Genomic DNA, 17618 nt, shown 5'->3' with positions numbered 1-17618 from the left:
GGGTCTTATACCTCGCCACCGGAGGCGGGACCCCACTGGAATGTGCCATGATAACTCTTATAACAGGTAAACACCCTAACCCAACAACATAGTACAACCCCCACAGTAACAACACCCTAGCCCAACAGTAACATAGTAACAAACCCCAGTGGTGAACCAACGATGGTTCACCACATTCACCCCTCATTGAAGAACAAAAGGTGGCGGGGTGGACGAAAAACAGGTCATATAAACAGACAATAACAGAAAAATCACAGGATTCACAAGTCCAGACGGTCTGGAGGACCGCACCGACGCTGCGATCTCCTCAACACCGGTTGCGAAACCGGGGCAGGTGCCGATCTCCTCAACACCGGTTGCGAAACCGGAGCAGGTGCCGATCTCCTCAACACCGGTTGCGAAACCGGAGCAGGTGCTTGTGGTGGCGCTCTTTCCAAAGCAACGTCTGGCTGTCCCCTCAAGGACTCCCGGGCCGGCCGGCCCTGGTGAGGCGATGGTGCAGGGGATCCTGGAACGTTTGGTCGTAGTGGTGGTGGTGATGATGATGGTGGCGCTGATCTCCGAGTCTCAGGCAAGCTGTACATGGGAGTAAAAGTGTTGTGCACTGGTCCCGGTGCTGACCACGCCACGTCTGGGGAAGTAATGAGGAGTAGTGGATTCGTGACTGGGGGAATAGGAGCGACAGGAGTTGCTACGTCCCCTGCGGGCGCCAGGTCTCTAATGGAGACAGTGTCCTTTCGCCCGTCAGGATATGCCACATAGGCATACTGAGGGTTGGCGTGGAGGAGTTGGACCGGTTCGACCAAGGGGTCGGACTTGCGAGCCCTCACATGGCGCCGCAGAAGGACGGGTCCTGGGTACGTCAACCAGGCTGGCAATGAGGTCCCCGAGGACGACTTCCGAGGGAATGAGAACATCCTCTCGTGGGGAGTAGCATTGGTTGCCGTACACAGGAGGGAGCGGATAGAATGGAGCGCATTTGGAAGGACCTCCTGCCAACGGGAGACTGGAAGGCCCCTGGATTTCAGTGCCAGTAGGACAGCCTTCCAGACTGTAGCATTCTCCCTTTCCACCTGTCCGTTACCCCTAGGGTTGTAGCTCGTGGTTCTACTAGAGGCAATCCCGAATGAGAGCAGGAATTGCCTCAAGTCGTTGCTCATGAACGACGAGCCCCTGTCGCTATGAATGTAGCAGGGGTACCCGAACAGGGTAAAAAGTTCACTGAAAACCTTAATGACGGTGGCAGTTGACGTGTCCGCACAGGGGAAAACAAACGGAAACCGGGAATACTCGTCTATTATGTTGAGAAAATAGACATTCCGGTCCGTTGAGGGAAGGGGGCCCTTAAAATCCACACTCAGCCTCTCAAAAGGGCGAGTGGCCTTGACCAATTGTGCCCGGTCTGGTCGATAAAAGTGTGGTTTGCATTCTGCGCAAATCCGACAGCTTCTAGTCACTGACCTGACATCCTCCACCGAGTAAGGCAGGTTGCGGGCTTTGACGAAGTGGTAGAGTCTGGTGACTCCAGGATGACACAGATCATTGTGGAGAGCCTTCAAGCGGTCCTCCTGCATGATGGCGCATGTTCCGCGCGAGAGGGCATCCGAGGGCTCATTGAGCTTCCCTGGACGATACATAATATCGTAATTATAGGTGGAGAGCTCAATTCTCCACCGCAAGATCTTATCGTTCTTGATCTTGCCCCTCTGCGTGTTACTGAACATAAACGCCACGGATCGTTGATCCGTGATCAGGGTGAACCGCTTCCCTGCCAGGTAATGGCGCCAGTGTCTAACTGCCTCCACAATGGCCTGAGCCTCCTTCTCCACCGCTGAGTGCCGAATTTCTGGGCCTTGAAGGGTGCGGGAAAAGAACGCGACGGGCCTGCCTGCCTGGTTTAGTGTGGCGGCTAGGGCGAAGTCAGATGCATCACTCTCCACCTGGAAAGGGATGGATTCATCCACCGCGTGCATCGTGGCTTTCGAGATGTCGCTCTTCAAAACCTTGAAGGCCAATTGGGCCTCCGGCGTAAGTGGAAAAGTCGTGGACTTAATGGGCGGACGAGCTTTGTCCGCGTAGTTGGGGACCCACTGTGCATAATACGAAAAAAACACGAGGCATCTCCTCAGTGCTTTCGTGCTAGCGGGCAAGGGAAGTTCAGTGAGTGGGCGCATACGGTCTGGATCAGGGCCAATGACCCCGTTTTCCACCACGTATCCGAGGATGGCTAACCTACGCGTACGGAATACGCACTTCTCCCTGTTATAGGTCAGATTCAGGCGAGATGCAGTGCGCAGAAAGTGTTGGAGATTCGTGTCGTGGTCCTGCTGGTCATGGCCGCAGATGGTGACGTTATCCAGGTACGGGAAGGTAGCCCGCAACCCGTTCTGGTCCACCATTCGGTCCATAGCACGCTGGAAGACCGAGACCCCATTGGTGACACCAAATGGAACCCTGAGGAATTGGTATAGACGACCATCCGCCTCAAAAGCCGTATATTGTCGGTCCTCTGGGCGGATGGGGAGTTGATGGTAGGCGGACTTAAGGTCTATGGTAGAAAACACTCGGTACTGCGCAATCTGATTGACCATATCAGAAATGCGCGGGAGAGGATACGCATCCAGCTGCGTATAACGATTAATGGTCTGACTATAGTCGATGACCATCCGAGGTTTGTTCCTGCTTTTGACTACCACGACCTGCGCTCTCCACGGACTAGCACTAGCCTGTATGATCCCTTCCTTGAGGAGCCGCTGAACCTCAGATCTAATAAAGATCCGGTCCTCAGCGCTGTAACGCCTACTTTTAGTAGCGATGGGCTTGCAGCCAGGAACCAGATTTTTAAAAAGGGAGGGTGTAGTAATTTTCAGGGTGGATAGATTACATGCGGGGCGCTTTGGGCAATTTGGAGGCTGCGGCTGATTCCCTACTGCCAGTGAAGGGAGTGGCCCACCGTACTGTAGGATCACACTCTTCATGTGGGCCATAAAGTTTAGTCCGAGGAGAATTGGCGCGCAAAGGTGAGGTAACACAAGGAGCCTGTATTGCTCGTAAATTGTGCCCTGTACCTCAAGAGTTACCATACATCGTCCTTGGATCGGTACAGACCGGGACCGTGATGCCATGGAAATTGTCTGCTTGGCAGGGAGAACCCGGAGTCCACACCTTTTAGCAGTTTCAGGGTGTATGAAACTTTCGGTGCTCCCACTGTCAAACAGACAATTCACAGTTCTGCCACTAACCTTTACCTCCATCATAGAATGTTCGAGTCTGTAATGCCTGGTCTGATCCAGGGCGATCGACGCCACCGTTGGCCCCTGGGCGCCACTGCATGCTGCCGATGTGGATGCTGAGGACCCCTGCTGGTCGCTGCTGCATGCTGCCGATGTGGATGCTGAGGACCCCTGCTGGTCGCTCCTAGTCGTCGTGGACCATGATGGCCGCCCCCATGAATCGCATGTGGGCGAGGGCGCCAAGCGCAGCGACTCCTGGTGGTCTTCCTCCTCCTCCGTCAGCCACAATGGCGCCGTCCTGGATTCGCACGTGGTCGGACCTCGTGGGTACTGCGATGCCGAAGGAGATTGTCTCCGTTCTGGAGGGTTACAAGCTGCACTGCCGTTTTTAGACTTAGACCAAGCTACACTGCCGTTTTTAGGTTTGGACCTGCAGACTTTGCCATAGTGGCCTTTTTTACCGCACTGGCTGCAGATTGCCGTTCTTGCCGGACACTGTTGCCGTGGATGCTTGGCCCCTCCACAAAAATAGCATCGCTGGCCACCTGGAGCTGCCGCCGTCGTCGAATTGATCTGGGAGCGCGGGTTCGCGGGGCGAGGAGGGAGCTGAGCTTGCACCAACCACGTTGACTGCACGTGGTCCTCGGGGTACAGCGCCAAGCTCTTCGACGCCGCCTCCAACCTCACGGCCATCTCCATTGCCTTGGTCAAGTTGAGTTTCCCCTTTTCTAGCAATTTAAGCCTGATGTACGAGGACCCTACCCCTGCTACGAACGCGTCTCGGGCGAGGTCGTACATATACTGTTCGGCGGAGACGTCCTTACAGTCGCAACCCCTGGCAAGCTGCAGGAGCTCATTGGCATAATCCTCCATGGTTTCGCCCGACTGCCGACGTCGTGTAGCGAGGAGGTAACGAGCATGTATCTCGTTGGGTGGCATAGTGTATCTTTTCTTTAGGAGCTCGACGGCACCCTGGTTAGTGGGAGCTGCACGAATGGCTAGGTAAATCGTGTCGCTTACCCTTGCGTGGAGGACCTGGAGTCTATCACTGTCCGTAGTGATAGCTACCGAGGCTGCCAGGTAGTCCTCAAAGCACTTCCACCAATGGTCGAATGTGTTAGCTGCACCGACCGCACGTGGGTCCAGTGTCAGACGATCCGGTTTTAGAATCTGTTCCATACTCTCTGTTTTTCTTCTTGTTGCACAGTTGTGAGTTTTCTGTTTACTTTATTAAATTGATGCGCGTCAATAAGCACATGGAACCAAGGCTTCGGTATTGAAGGCTTTAATAAAGTAACAATGGAACTACTAACACGAATACACCAGTTCAGACTGAAGGGGTCCTGCCGGAGCAGGGGGTCTTATACCTCGCCACCGGAGGCGGGACCCCACTGGAATGTGCCATGATAACTCTTATAACAGGTAAACACCCTAACCCAACAACATAGTACAACCCCCACAGTAACAACACCCTAGCCCAACAGTAACATAGTAACAAACCCCAGTGGTGAACCAACGATGGTTCACCACACCTGGACACTGTGTTCCAGGAGGCAGTCACAACCCTTAGATTAAATACTTTGAATTCGGCCAGTGGTCAGGGACAGGAGGGCGTGGCTGCGAATGAGGCAGGTAGAGGGATCCAGGAGGTAGGGCTGTAGGAGCCTCAGTCCCTGAACTTGTACAACAGGTTCGAGATTCTTGCTCCCTGTGTGGACGGGAACATGTACTGCAGGGAGGATGAGCAAACTGACCACGGCACCATGGTACAGGGAGCCGATCAAGTGGGGGAGAAAAAAGAAATGTCGTCGTAATTGGGGATAGTATAGTGAGGGGCATTGACACTGTTCTCTGTGACCAGGATCGAGAATCCCGAAGGTGGTGTTGCCGGCCTGGTGCTCGGGTTCGGGATATCTCATCTGGACTGCAGAAGAACTTGGAGTGGGAGGGCAAAGACCCAGTTGTTGTAGTCCACGTAGGTACCAATGACATACGTAGAACAGGAACAAAGGTTCTGCTAAGGGAGTATGAACAGCCAGGTGCTAAATTAAAAAGCAGAACCAAAAAGGTAATAATCTCTGGATTACTACCTGAGCCACACGCTAATTGGCACAGGGTCAATAAGATTAAGGAGGTAAATGCGTGGCTCAAAGATCAGTGTGGGAGGAATGGGTTTGAATTCATGGGACATTGGCACCAGTATTGGGGGAGAGGGGACCTGTTCTGATGGGATGGGCTTCATCTGAATCGTGCTGGGACCAGAGTCCTGGCGAATCATATAACTAGGGCTGTGGATAGGGCTTCAAACTAAATAGTGGGGGGGAGGGTTCAGTTGTATGGAGAATTAGAAAATCAAAGTTAAAGGAGAGGGTAGAAGTGCAGTTTAATGGAGCTGAAGGCTCAGGAGAGGCTAGTAAAGTTTCCAGACCATATAATAGAACAGAGAGTATAGAAAGTGGCAGGAATCTAACCTCAGGCAGAGCGAAAAGGGTGACAAATATGAGAAGGGAGGTGGTCAATGCAGGACTGAGGGTGTTGTACCTAAATGCGCACAATATACAGAACAAGGTAAATGAGTTTGTCGCGCACATTGAAATTGGTTGGTACGATGTTGTGGGCATTACAGAGACGTGGCTGCAAGGGGATCAAGGATGGGATCTAAATATCCAAGGATATGTGTCTTATTGGAAGAGTTTTATTCAAGAGGCTTATTGGAAGGACAGGCAGATGGGCGAAGGGGGCAGGGTTGCATTGTTTGTAAGGAATTAAGTTAAATCGATAGCAAGAAGTGATATAGGATCAGAAGGCATAGAATCTCTGTGGGTAGAGTTGAGGAATCGCAAAGGTAAAAAAACATTGATGGGAGTTACGTACAGGCCCCCTAGCAGTAATCAGGATGTGGGGCAGAAAATAGATCAGGAGATAGAAAAGGCACATAAAAAAGGCAATATTACAATAATCATGGGGGACTTCAATATGCAGGTGGACTGGGAAAATCAGGTAGGTAGTGGATTCCAAGAAAAGGAATTTGTGGAATGTCTAAGAGATGGTATTTTGGAGCAGTTTGTGACAGAGCCTACTAGGGAACAGGCAATTCTGGATTTGGTGATGTGTTTTGAGGCAGACTTGATTAGGGAACTTAAGGTGAAGGAACCCTTAGGGAGCACTGACCACAATATGATAGAATTTACGCTGCAGTTTGAGAGGGAGAAGCTGGAATCAGATGTAATGGTATTACAATTAAATAAAGGTAACTACAAAGACATGAGGGAAGAGCTGGCCAGAGTTGATTGGAAAGGGAGCCTAACAGGGAAGACAATGGAACAGCAATGGCAGGAGTTTTTGAGAATTATTTGGGAGGCACAACAGAAATTCATTCCAAGGAAGAGGAAACATGCTGAGGGGAGGACGAGGCATCCATGGCTAATGAGGGAAGTCAAAGACAGCATAAAAGCAAAAGAAAAAGCATACAAAGTGGCAAGGATTAGTTGGAAGCCAGAGGATTGGGAAGCCTTTAAAAGTGAGCAGAGGACAACTAAAAAAGCAAGAAGGGGGGAGAAGATGAAATATGAGTATAAGCTAGCTAGTAATATAAAAGAAGATAGGAAGAGTTTTTTTTTCAATATATAAAAGGTAAGAAAGAGGCAAAAATAACCATTGGACCACTAGAAAATGAGGCTGGAGAAGTAATAACAAGAAACAAAACTGGAAGACACCAGTGGGATGCCAGAGCTCCAGGAGAGTCAGGGGGCATAAGTGTGTGTAGTGGCCATCACTAAGGAGAAGCTTCTGGGGAAACTGAAAGGTCTGAAGGTGGATAAATCACCTGGACTGGATGGACTACACCCTAGGGTTCTAAAAGAGATAGCTGAAGAAATTGTGGAGGCATTGGTGGTGATCTTTCAGGAATCACTGGAGGCAGGGAGGGTACCAGAGGACTGGGAAGTAGTGAATGTAACACCGCTGTTTAAGAAGGGAGGGAGGCAGCAGACGGGAAATTATAGGCCAGTTAGCCTGACTTTGATCATTGGCAAGATTTTAGAGTCCATTATTAAAGATGAGATCGTAGAGTACTTGGAAGTGCATGATAAAGTAGGACTGAGTCAGCACGGCTTTGTCAAGGGGAGGTTATGTCTGACAAATCTGTTAGTTTTTTGAGGAGGTAACAAGGAAGTTAGATAAAGAAGATTTATTTAGATTTCCAGAAGGCCTTTGGCAAGGTGCCGCATAGGAGACTGTTAAATAATTTAAGAGCCCATGGTGTTAAGGGTAAGATCTGGCATTGGCTGATTGTCAGAAGGCGGAGGGGTCTTTTTCAGGATGGTAGCCGGTGACTAGTGATGTGCCTTAGGGGTCAGTGCTGGGACCATAACTTTCCACAATATACATTAACGAATTGGAGGAAGGAACTGAAGGCATGTTGCTAAGTTTGAAAATGATATAAAGATATGTAGAGGGACAGGTAGTATTGAGGAAGCAAGGGGGCTGCAGAAGGACTTGGACAGGTTAGGAGAGTGGGCAAAGAAGTGGCAGATGGAATACAATGTGGAAAAGTGTGAGGTTATGCACTTTGGAAGGAGGAATGGAGGCATAGACTATTTTCTAAATGGGAAAGTGCTTAGGAAATCAAACACAAAGGGACTTGGGAGTCATTGTTCAAGATTCTCTTAAGGTTAATGTGCAGGTTCAATCGGCAGTTAGGAAGGCAAATGCAATGTTAGCATTCATGTCGAGAGAGGTAGAATACAAGAGCAGGGATGTACTTCTGAGGCTTATAAGGCTCAAGTCAGACCCCATTTGGAGTATTGTGAGCAGTTTTGGACCCCATATCTAAGGAAGGATGTGCTGGGCTTGGAAAGCGTCCAGAGGAGGTTCACAAGAATGAGCCTCAAATAAGGAACTTGTTGCATAAGCAACGGTTGAGGACTCTGGGTCTGTACTTGTTGGAGTTTAGAAGGATGAGGGGGGATCTTACTGAAACTTACAGGATACTGCGAGGCCTGGATAGAGTGGACGTGGAGAGGATGTTTCCACTAGTAGGAAAAACTAGAACCAGAGGGCACAACCTCAGGCTAAAGGGACGATCCTTTAAAACAGAGATGAGGAGGAATTTCTTTAGCCAGAGACTGGTGAATCTGTGGAACTCTTTGCCGCAGAAGGCTGTGGAGGTCAGGTCATTGAGTGCCTTTAAGACAGAGATAGATAGGTTCTTGATTAATAAGGGGATCAGGGGTTATGGGGAAAAGACAGGAGAATGGGGATGAGAAAAATATCAGCCATGATTGAATGGCGGAGCAGACTCGATGGGCCAAGTGGCCTAATTCTGCTCCTATGTCTTTTGGTCTTATGGTCTTATGACCAAACGAATCAACTCTGAAAAAGATAAATCCTAAAACAAAAATATAGATCTGTAACTTCTCAAGCAATCGAAAAATTGAGGACCCACTGGCCACATGGAGACTCAGTACAATTAACAGACGAGCCCAGGAAAAATGCAAATCTTTAAGTATTTAATCACCTGAAACAATGGGAGAACCGTGGACACAGGATAGTTCGTCACAACGAACAAAAGGGCCCTCCCTTAAAAATGCTAATTTCTAGACTCCCTGAATCACCTTGAACAGTGGAAGGAACCCTGGCCACAGGGAGACTCACCATCACTAGCAAAGGAAACTCCCATAAGAAGGGCAACCACTAACCCCCTGGATCACTTTAAAATTATATAAGGAACCTGGACCAAAGGGAAACTGATCATAACTAGCAAATAATGTCCTGACTAAAAATGTAAACCTCTAACCATCCTTTTTTTCTTCCCCCAACATGGACTTCAAAATACTCAGTCTTTAATCTAAACAACTCAACAACCACCTTTCCCCAATCACCTAAAAAATGGCAGAACCCATGCACTCACTATCCTCTTCCTTCAGGGGTCCTGACCACCACCAACACCCCTCCCGGCTTTTTTTACCCCCACGCAAATATACCCCTCCCCACCCACTGCCCTGCACAAGAAAAAACTTAACATGAGTAATAATAAAAATAAAGGAAAAGGCCCATGAGACAAGAAGACAACAAGCCACAATATAAGGGCAAGGCCTCACAAGGGGCAACAGAAAAGAGGCAGAGCATGAAGAAAAGAGGACATGTCCTCTCTCTGTCCAACCCCCAAAACCTAGCCATATATGTGACATGCCCAACCCGCCCCCAACAATCTAAAGTCAACAAAAGGAAAGAAAAAGGTCAAGAAATGAAGAATAAGATAAAAGGAATCCAAAGAAAGACTAATGCCCACATCCCATTCCCCAACCAAACCTCCTCAACTCAATATCCCGGTGCCCCTCAGCCCACACATGCCACCCCCTAACAAAGAGATCGCCAGACCACACGCCTCTTCCACCCCCCCCTCACACAACCGGACACTGAACACAAAGACAATCTTCATCACTCACCCCCAATAAGACTTCACAAAAAGGAAATAAAAGGAAAGAAATGAGCCCAAGAAGGGAATACGGCAGTCACTACACTGAAGGCAAGGCACCATAAAGGGGAAAGAGTATTGGATAAGAACCAAAAAGAAAACGGTGGGACAAGAGGAGGCAAGATGGGGACACACATCCCCCATCTATCAAACCCTAGATCAGGGACACATCCAACCTACCCTCGGTGACCCAAAGCCAACAAAAAAAGACAAGAATGCTGACAAAAAAAGAAGGAAAAAATCCAAAAGAAAACAAAGAAAATACCCTGCCACTTACGAAGCAAACAACCTCGTAGACAAGAGTCTAATCTCTCCCCAATTCCTACAGATAAAAGGAGTCCTCCCATCCCCCAGAATCCAACATAATGAACCCGGACTGAAAAATCACTCTCCTCGACTGGCCCCCTCATAATACCACATGTACCCAAACCCACCAAAAAGAAGATGTCCCACCCCATAAATAAAACCCCTCTACCCAAGACCAACACCATTACCAAAAGTCTCTCAACAGCCCCCTGCCCAACCCACCCTCCCGCAACAACCAGGCCCACCCGGAACCCTCCACGTGATAACCAAAACAACCTCCTAGCACCCTCGATCTGAATTAAAATGACACAAGGCTTCCCAGCCACTTTTCAGAACCAGGGGCCCCATCCAAATCAACACTACAGCAAACCTCTCCAAAACCTCTCTGGTCCAGATGAATCCTCTCTATAAGACAAGAACAGGAATGACAAACAGGCCAGATCCCCAGAACAGACCACAGGACTTGGATCCCCAGTTAAGAAGGCAGCCCCAGACCATCACCCTCTACCCTCTACAACTAAACCAAGCGGGAATCCACCAGATCAAATGTCCGGATGCTTTGGCAATGGTTGCTCCCTGAAGAAAGCACACAGGAGAAACAGGAACAGAAGCTGGGCAGAAACCCATAAAAAACTACACCACCCCCATCTAATCACCTCAAGTCATGGAAACATGGGGATATACAGTGGGGGGAAGACCCTTTGGCCCATTGAATTTGCTCCAACAATTTCTACCACTAAAAGATATGTTAACACCATTTTCCTACACGGATTCTATAACAGGGAACATTTAGAGATCTCAAAGACATACCCAAATATAACGGTGAAACGTGGTAAGGCTTTAGACCCCATTTCCCTCCCCAGCGTGCCTCAGCCACTAGGGAGATTAGATTCTATCCTCCAAAATTCTCTTCAGAAAGCCCCGCAGCACAAAGGAGGGACTCACCCATCCGTCCCCACAGTACCCCTACAGACACTCTGTATTGGGGTAACCACATTTGCAGTTCTCCTGCCCCGTAGCAACCACACCAGAGGCTTGCTCATCCCCTAAGGAGGGAATCAATGAAAAACACCAGGAAGCCCCATCACACTTATGGAGCACAACTGGGTACTGCCGGGGTGCCAACTGGGCACCAGGTAGTGCCAGGTGGGCACTGCCAGGCTGGCACTACCTGATGGGTACTGCCCAATCATGTCCCCGACCACTGGGGGCTTCAGTGGCCTCTGATGCCCCCGGTGTGGCCAGGGTGGCTTGTCTCCGCAACTTCAGCGCAGTAGTGATTCTCGCCACCGTGGCATCTTGCTGGCAAATGGGGAGCATCCAGGAGGGCAGAGGCAGCTGACTTCACACCCTTTCTGAATGTGAAGCCATTCTTGCCTGTAAAGCAGGGCCAGGAAGATAATATTTTTGGCCTCACATGCTATCTTCTGGCGTGACAAGCAGCTCAAGGCACCCACGTTGGCTATCTGTTTCTCTCAATGATGTTCTTGGGTATTTTCACCTAACATCAATGCCCAGTGTTTGATCTGAGTTGATGTGATGGGAGGAATTGTCTTGTCTTCAATGAAAAGGCGCAAAAAAGATTTGTGATCCATCACTATGGTGGAACGCAGACATTTTCACCATATATTACATGGCCTAACCTTCTTTCTCGATCTGCGCATGCTTCCTTTAATTACAATGCAGGCACCATTTGAAATGGAACCATAGACCACAGACATGCAGGCATCTTTGTTTAACGTGAAGCTAACTGAAGTTTTAACATTTTCTTGCACAAAAGCACAAAATTAAACTTACTTAAAGTTATACTTTAATTCTAGTACCCATAAATACAAATATAGATTACTCAAATCTTCTCATTTCCTGACAATAGAAGGTTGTCCTCTGTCCTTTACTCAATTTTCCTGCCTCTGCTAGCAGGTTTAGTTCGGTGAAGTGGACTGTAAGATAACTTAACACGAGCATTCAGAAGCATGAGAGACAGGACTAAGGGAGCTCCTAGCTATACCAAAAAATCTACAGACTTCAGTTTCACTATGGCTCCAATAAAGATTTCAGAATGTTAGAGACAACAAACTAGATCCTGGAGAGGATCAATTGTTTTGCAGGAATGGTCTGATCGTTCTTTTTGAGAGTTATAGCTTTGCCATCCCTCTGTTCCTGTAGGTCATTTCCCAGATACATTTGCTGTGCTAGTATTGCATTCAGTTGGAATAGGCGTTGCTAATGCACCCATTGATTATTCTGATAGCCTACAACTTGGGATGGAGCCAATTCTCTACATTTTGGGTGGCTGTTGAGTCCAATCTCCACTATAATTATGCAGGCCAATTGTAATTGTTGGCATTTAGTGATAGTTAAAATGTGAAATATAACTTGAACTTTGCATGTAAAAATTCTTGATGGCATTTTGAAACATAAAACAGTACCATAAATTCTCATACATTTTGGATAAATTCCTATTCTCTTTGGGGAGTTGTCTTCATATAAATTAGGATGGTACTCTCAAAGAGAGTTTGGTAAAGATTGGATACCAAAGGGATTCATTCCCATCTCTAGCCATGTTTTAACTCAATCTGCTAGTCCCTCTGAGTGTAACTTGCTGCTGGAAATTCAGGGCTGGATTTTACGGTTCTGTTTTGGGACCACATTGAGTCAGGAATTAGAAAGTCCTGCCTTTGTTTCCACTTCTGGTTATTCTCAGTGGAAAGGGAATGGGGGCAGGTTGGGAAAACCACATACTACTATTTGGAAGTTGCCAGGACCATGTCAGAATTTCTGCAATTTTCAGCAAGGTGGCCATATATTGGAAACCTCCCTAAATCACGCCTGCAGAGTGGAGAAGTGAAGCATGGGTTGGAGGTGGAAGAGTATAAAAGGTGAGTAAAAATGACGTTACCTCCTTTACAGTTCATCATGGAATGCTGTAACCTGAGTTACACATCGAAACATAGAAAATAGGAGCAGGAGTAGGCCATTCAGCACTTTATTATTCATTATGATCATGGTTGAGCATCCACTCAGTAACCTATTTCCGCTTTCTCCCAGATCCTTTGATCCCTTTTAGCTCCAAGAGCTATATCTAACTTCTTCTTTAAAACGTACAATGATTTGGCCTCAACTGCTTTCTCTTGTGGTGACTTCCACAGGTTTACCATTCTCTGAGTGAAGAAACTTCTCCTCATTTCAGTCCTAAAAGGTTTACCCTTTATTCTTATACTATGACCCCTGGTTCTGGACACACTCGGCTTTGGGAACATCCTTCCTGCATCTACCCTGTATAGTCCCAGTAGAGTTCTGTCTGTGTTTACGAAAGTGAGTGATGACAATACTGGGATTGGAAAAGTAAGTAAGTGCTCCCTGGGACTGCTCCATGGCTCTGCCTCTTGGCATTGCCCATCAGCACTGCATCCTTAGTGCCAATGAGCAGTGCCAGAGGACAGTGCCAGGAGACTGCCAGAGTACTGTTTGGACTTGTTCCTCTCCCGCAGGGGACTGTACTTACATGTGCACCCCCAGAGAGTTCTCTTTGCCAGGCTTATGTTGGTCCAGATCTGTTGTAAACCTTGCTGACATGACATCATGTTGGCGTGGGGGGTGATTTCCGGATGTGGAGGGCAAAGCAGCGGGGAAGCCCGCTTATATTAAAATATATTTAAATGAAGTTCCCATCACTGCAGGCAGCAACCTCATTATGTCGATGGCAAAGGACGGGAACAATTGCATTGTGAGATCTTGCTGGTACGAATCTCGTTTTTTGGCGCTCACAAGATTTTGAGTCCCCATCGTCATTTGCACCCATGACAAGTGGGGCGCAAAATCCCAGCCATTGACTACACTTCAAATGTAATTGGCTGTCAATTACTTTGGGATGTCCTGAGCTCATGAAATATGCAACATCAATGAAAACTTTTCATGATAGGATCACCTTCCTGATCACCCTCAGTACTTTTTTATTGTCAACTTTTCCTTTATTTTGAATCAGACAAATGTAGTTCTGACTTGCTGCATTGTAACTGGGGAGTCAATCAAAATGCGTGGTGGAGTCAGGAAGGAGAAGAGCAATATTTGTTGAAGTGAACATTAGGGGTCTTGGTGAATATATGTGCTGAAGCACATTTCAAACAATGCAATTGTCAATCAGATCTGTACTGAGCATCAGTCTAGATAATGTGCTTAATTCAAGGAGCAGTGTTTGGTCTCACAACCTGCTGACAACCTGCAAGTTAGTGGGCAGAATTCTCCGACCTGCCCACAGTTGGGATTCTCCAGTCTCGCTGCAGTGAACGGAGATTTGGCTGAGTGCCACATTTTCCGTTCTCGCTGGCAGTGGTGGCAGGCTGTGAATGGCCGGAGAATTCTGGCCAATGTAGTTGTGGCCTTCAAGAGAGCGCACATTGATTATAGTCCAGCTAATTTTTTAACATATATGCTGTGGAGTAGCTGAAGTGCAGAATGTAATTTCTGATTTTGCTTTGCTGCCTTCCTCCCAGACCATGATGATATCAACATTAATACTCTGCAGTGAAACAGACTGGCCTTCCATAATTCATTTTCAGAGTTCTGCTAGTTTCTGAGTTGCTATAGGGGAGGCAATGGCCTATTGGTATTAATCCTGAGACTCAGCTAATGTTCTGGGGACCCGCATTTGAATCCCGCCACGGCAAATGGTGGAATTTGAATTCAATAAAAAAATTGTGGAATCAAGAAGCTACTGACGGCCACGAAATCATTGTCGATTGTCAGAAAAACCCATCTGGTTCGCTAATGTCCTTTAGGGAAGGAAATCTACTGTCCTTACCTGGTCTGGCCTACATGTGATTCCAGAGCAACATGTGGTTGACTCTCATCTGCCCTCCAAAGGCAACCAAGGATAGGCAATAAATGCTGGCCCACCAGCATCGCCTATGTCCCAATCCGACAAACTCCTGAATTGCCAGTTTACATGTCTTCAGATATGCAGAATTTTTATAAGAATAATAATTAGCATTTGGGTTATCTTGGAACTAACATCTTGAATCTTTGCGTAATAAATATTGTACAATACAAGTAATAAGATATGGGGTTGCACATTTATGTTACTGGGCTAAATAAGACCGAAAAAGAACAATTGATGTTAAAACTTTCAGCTGCTGGGCTGGTTTACTATTTCCTTGTGTTCTATTTCTGACCATGCACGTGTTCATTGCATCTGGTATTGATCCAGAATTCAAGCTCTGAAATAGTAAAATTGTTAACATCTGCTATTGCTTTTCAGAGCAGTCATCAGCATCACAAATAAATTTCCCTTTATAGCTTGTAAATGCTGAATCACAATGTGACCTCCATAAATCATTGGAAAAATAAAGGGGTTGATTTCAAATGTGAATGGTCCAACAGTGACATTGTACTTGAAGGAACGACTTTATTACCAAATACATTATTTGGTGAATCAAAGGTGGTCAGGGTTATAAATTTCAGAAAAAATTCAAGGATGCACTGCACTTCCTTCTTCTGCACTTCTTCCTACTTAACTGCTCCTCAGTATCAGTAGTGCAGTTGATAGACATTTGAAGCTCATTCACTGACATTGACCATTTGTGCAAGATCATTCAACTTCTTCCAACACTGCATCCATGTCATTGGTGCTTCACATCTGGCATTGACCTTTTCAGATATCTGTTCCACTGCCTTCTTATCCCGTGGCTGAAAGGCTACATATGCTCTTGGGAATATAAGATCTCTCTCTTCCTTTCTAGCAAGATATTCATTATTGCCTCTGTCCTCTGTAACCTTTGATATACCCTGGTCACTTTGACATCCATGCCCCTTGGACACCTGGGAGCCTTCAAAATCACTGCAGAACTCCATTCCACAATAGGAATTGGCCCAGGTGATAAAAACCCTCTTTAAAGTGCTCTTATAGAAATGACGTGTCAGGATTTGATGGTCCTAATTGCAATGTTTATAAACATTCAGCCTTTGATTGATAGATTGCATTATTTATAAAGTTTAACTTCCTCTTTTACAAAGCATTCAAGAGCATTCAAGCATTGAGGGAAAGAAAAACAAGGCTCTTTGCTATTGGGTAAATAATCCATACCCCTCAATGAAACCTTTTCAAAGGATGTAGACACCAGATACTAATTTTCCAATGTTTCCCCAGTTAAACTAACTATCAAAGCACTTCAAAAGGGCTTTACAGCAGCTGTGGGTTACGAGAGAAATCAAGGGGATCTTGCAAGAAATCCTGTCATAATTCACCATCCTGAAACCGAACAGCATTTTTCCAGGGCAACAAGAACAGGTGCAGCCACTAGACTCCCATCCAGGGTTGGGGGAGGGGGGGGGGGGGGGAGGGGGGGGGGGAGGGGGGGGGGGGGGGAAGGGGGGGGGAGGGGAGGGGGAGGGGAGGGGGGGGGGAGGGGGGGGGGGAGGGGGGGGGGAGGGGGGGGGGGAGGGGGGGGGGGAGGGGGGGGGGGGGGAGGGGGGGGGGAGGAGGGGGGGGGGAGGGGGGGGGGGAGGGGGGGGGGGAGGGGGAGGGGGGGGGGAGGGGGGGGGGGAGGGGGGGGGGGAGGGGGGGGGAGGGGGGGGGAGGGGGGGGGGGAGGGGGGGGAGGGGGGGGAGGGGGGGGGGGAGGGGGGGGGGGGAGGGGGGGGGGGGGAGGGGGGAGGTGGGGGGAGGTGGGAGGGGGGGGGGGAGGGGGGGGGGAGGGGGGGGGGAGGGGGGAGGGGGAGGGGGGGGGGGAGGGGGGGGGGGGAGGGGGGGGGGGGGAGGGGGGGGGGAGGGGGGGGGGAGGGGGGGGGGGGGAGGGGGGAGGGGGGGGGAGGGGGGGAGGGGGGGGGGGGGAGGGGGGAGGGGGGGGGAGGGGGGGAGGGGGGGGGGGGAGGGGGGAGGGGGGGGGAGGGGGGGAGGGGGGGGAGGGGGGGAGGGGGGGGGAGGGGGGAGGGGGGGAGGGGGGTGGGTGGGGGGGGGGGGGAGGGGGGTGGGTGGGGGGGGGGGGGAGGGGGGTGGGTGGGGGGGGGGGAGGGGGGTGGGTGGGGGGGGGGGGAGGGGGGTGGGTGGGGAGGGGGGTGGGGGGGGGGGAGGGGGGTGGGGGGGGGGAGGGGGGGGAGGGGGGTGGGGGGGGGGAGGGGGGGGGGAGGGGGGGGGGGGGGAGGGGGGTGGGGGGAGGGGGGGGGAGGGGGGTGGGGGGGAGGGCGGGGGGGGGAGGGGGGTGGGGGGGAGGGCGGGGGGGAGGGGGGGGGAGGGCGGGGGGGGGGGCGGGCGGGGGGGGGGGGAGGGTGCTGAAGTCAAACCCTTCTCCCAGCACAAGGCCACCCAACCCCCCAGGTCCCTTGGGGGACCCCCCTTCTGCAACCTGGCAGTGAGCAAAGGGACACATGGACATACCACTTACCTCCCTACCCCCCTGGGAGTATAAGGCACCAGGTCCACATTAGTCAGGACCTGCACCAAATCACCCGACCCTGGGCTTCCCTCTGGGGGGAGGAGGGGGGGGGCAATGGCTGCATCACAGGAGGCTGCTGAATTGGGCTTCCAGTTCACTAATTAAATGTATGTGAGCGGGTTTGAATACTTATTGAGTTCCTGCCTGCTCTGGGTGGGAACCTGATCAGGGC

Source organism: Mustelus asterias, chromosome 7 (assembly GCF_964213995.1).
Source record: "Mustelus asterias chromosome 7, sMusAst1.hap1.1, whole genome shotgun sequence".
NCBI lineage: Eukaryota > Metazoa > Chordata > Chondrichthyes > Carcharhiniformes > Triakidae > Mustelus > Mustelus asterias.
The sequence above is the reverse complement of the archived record's forward strand: the minus strand, read 5'-3'. Positions refer to the sequence as shown.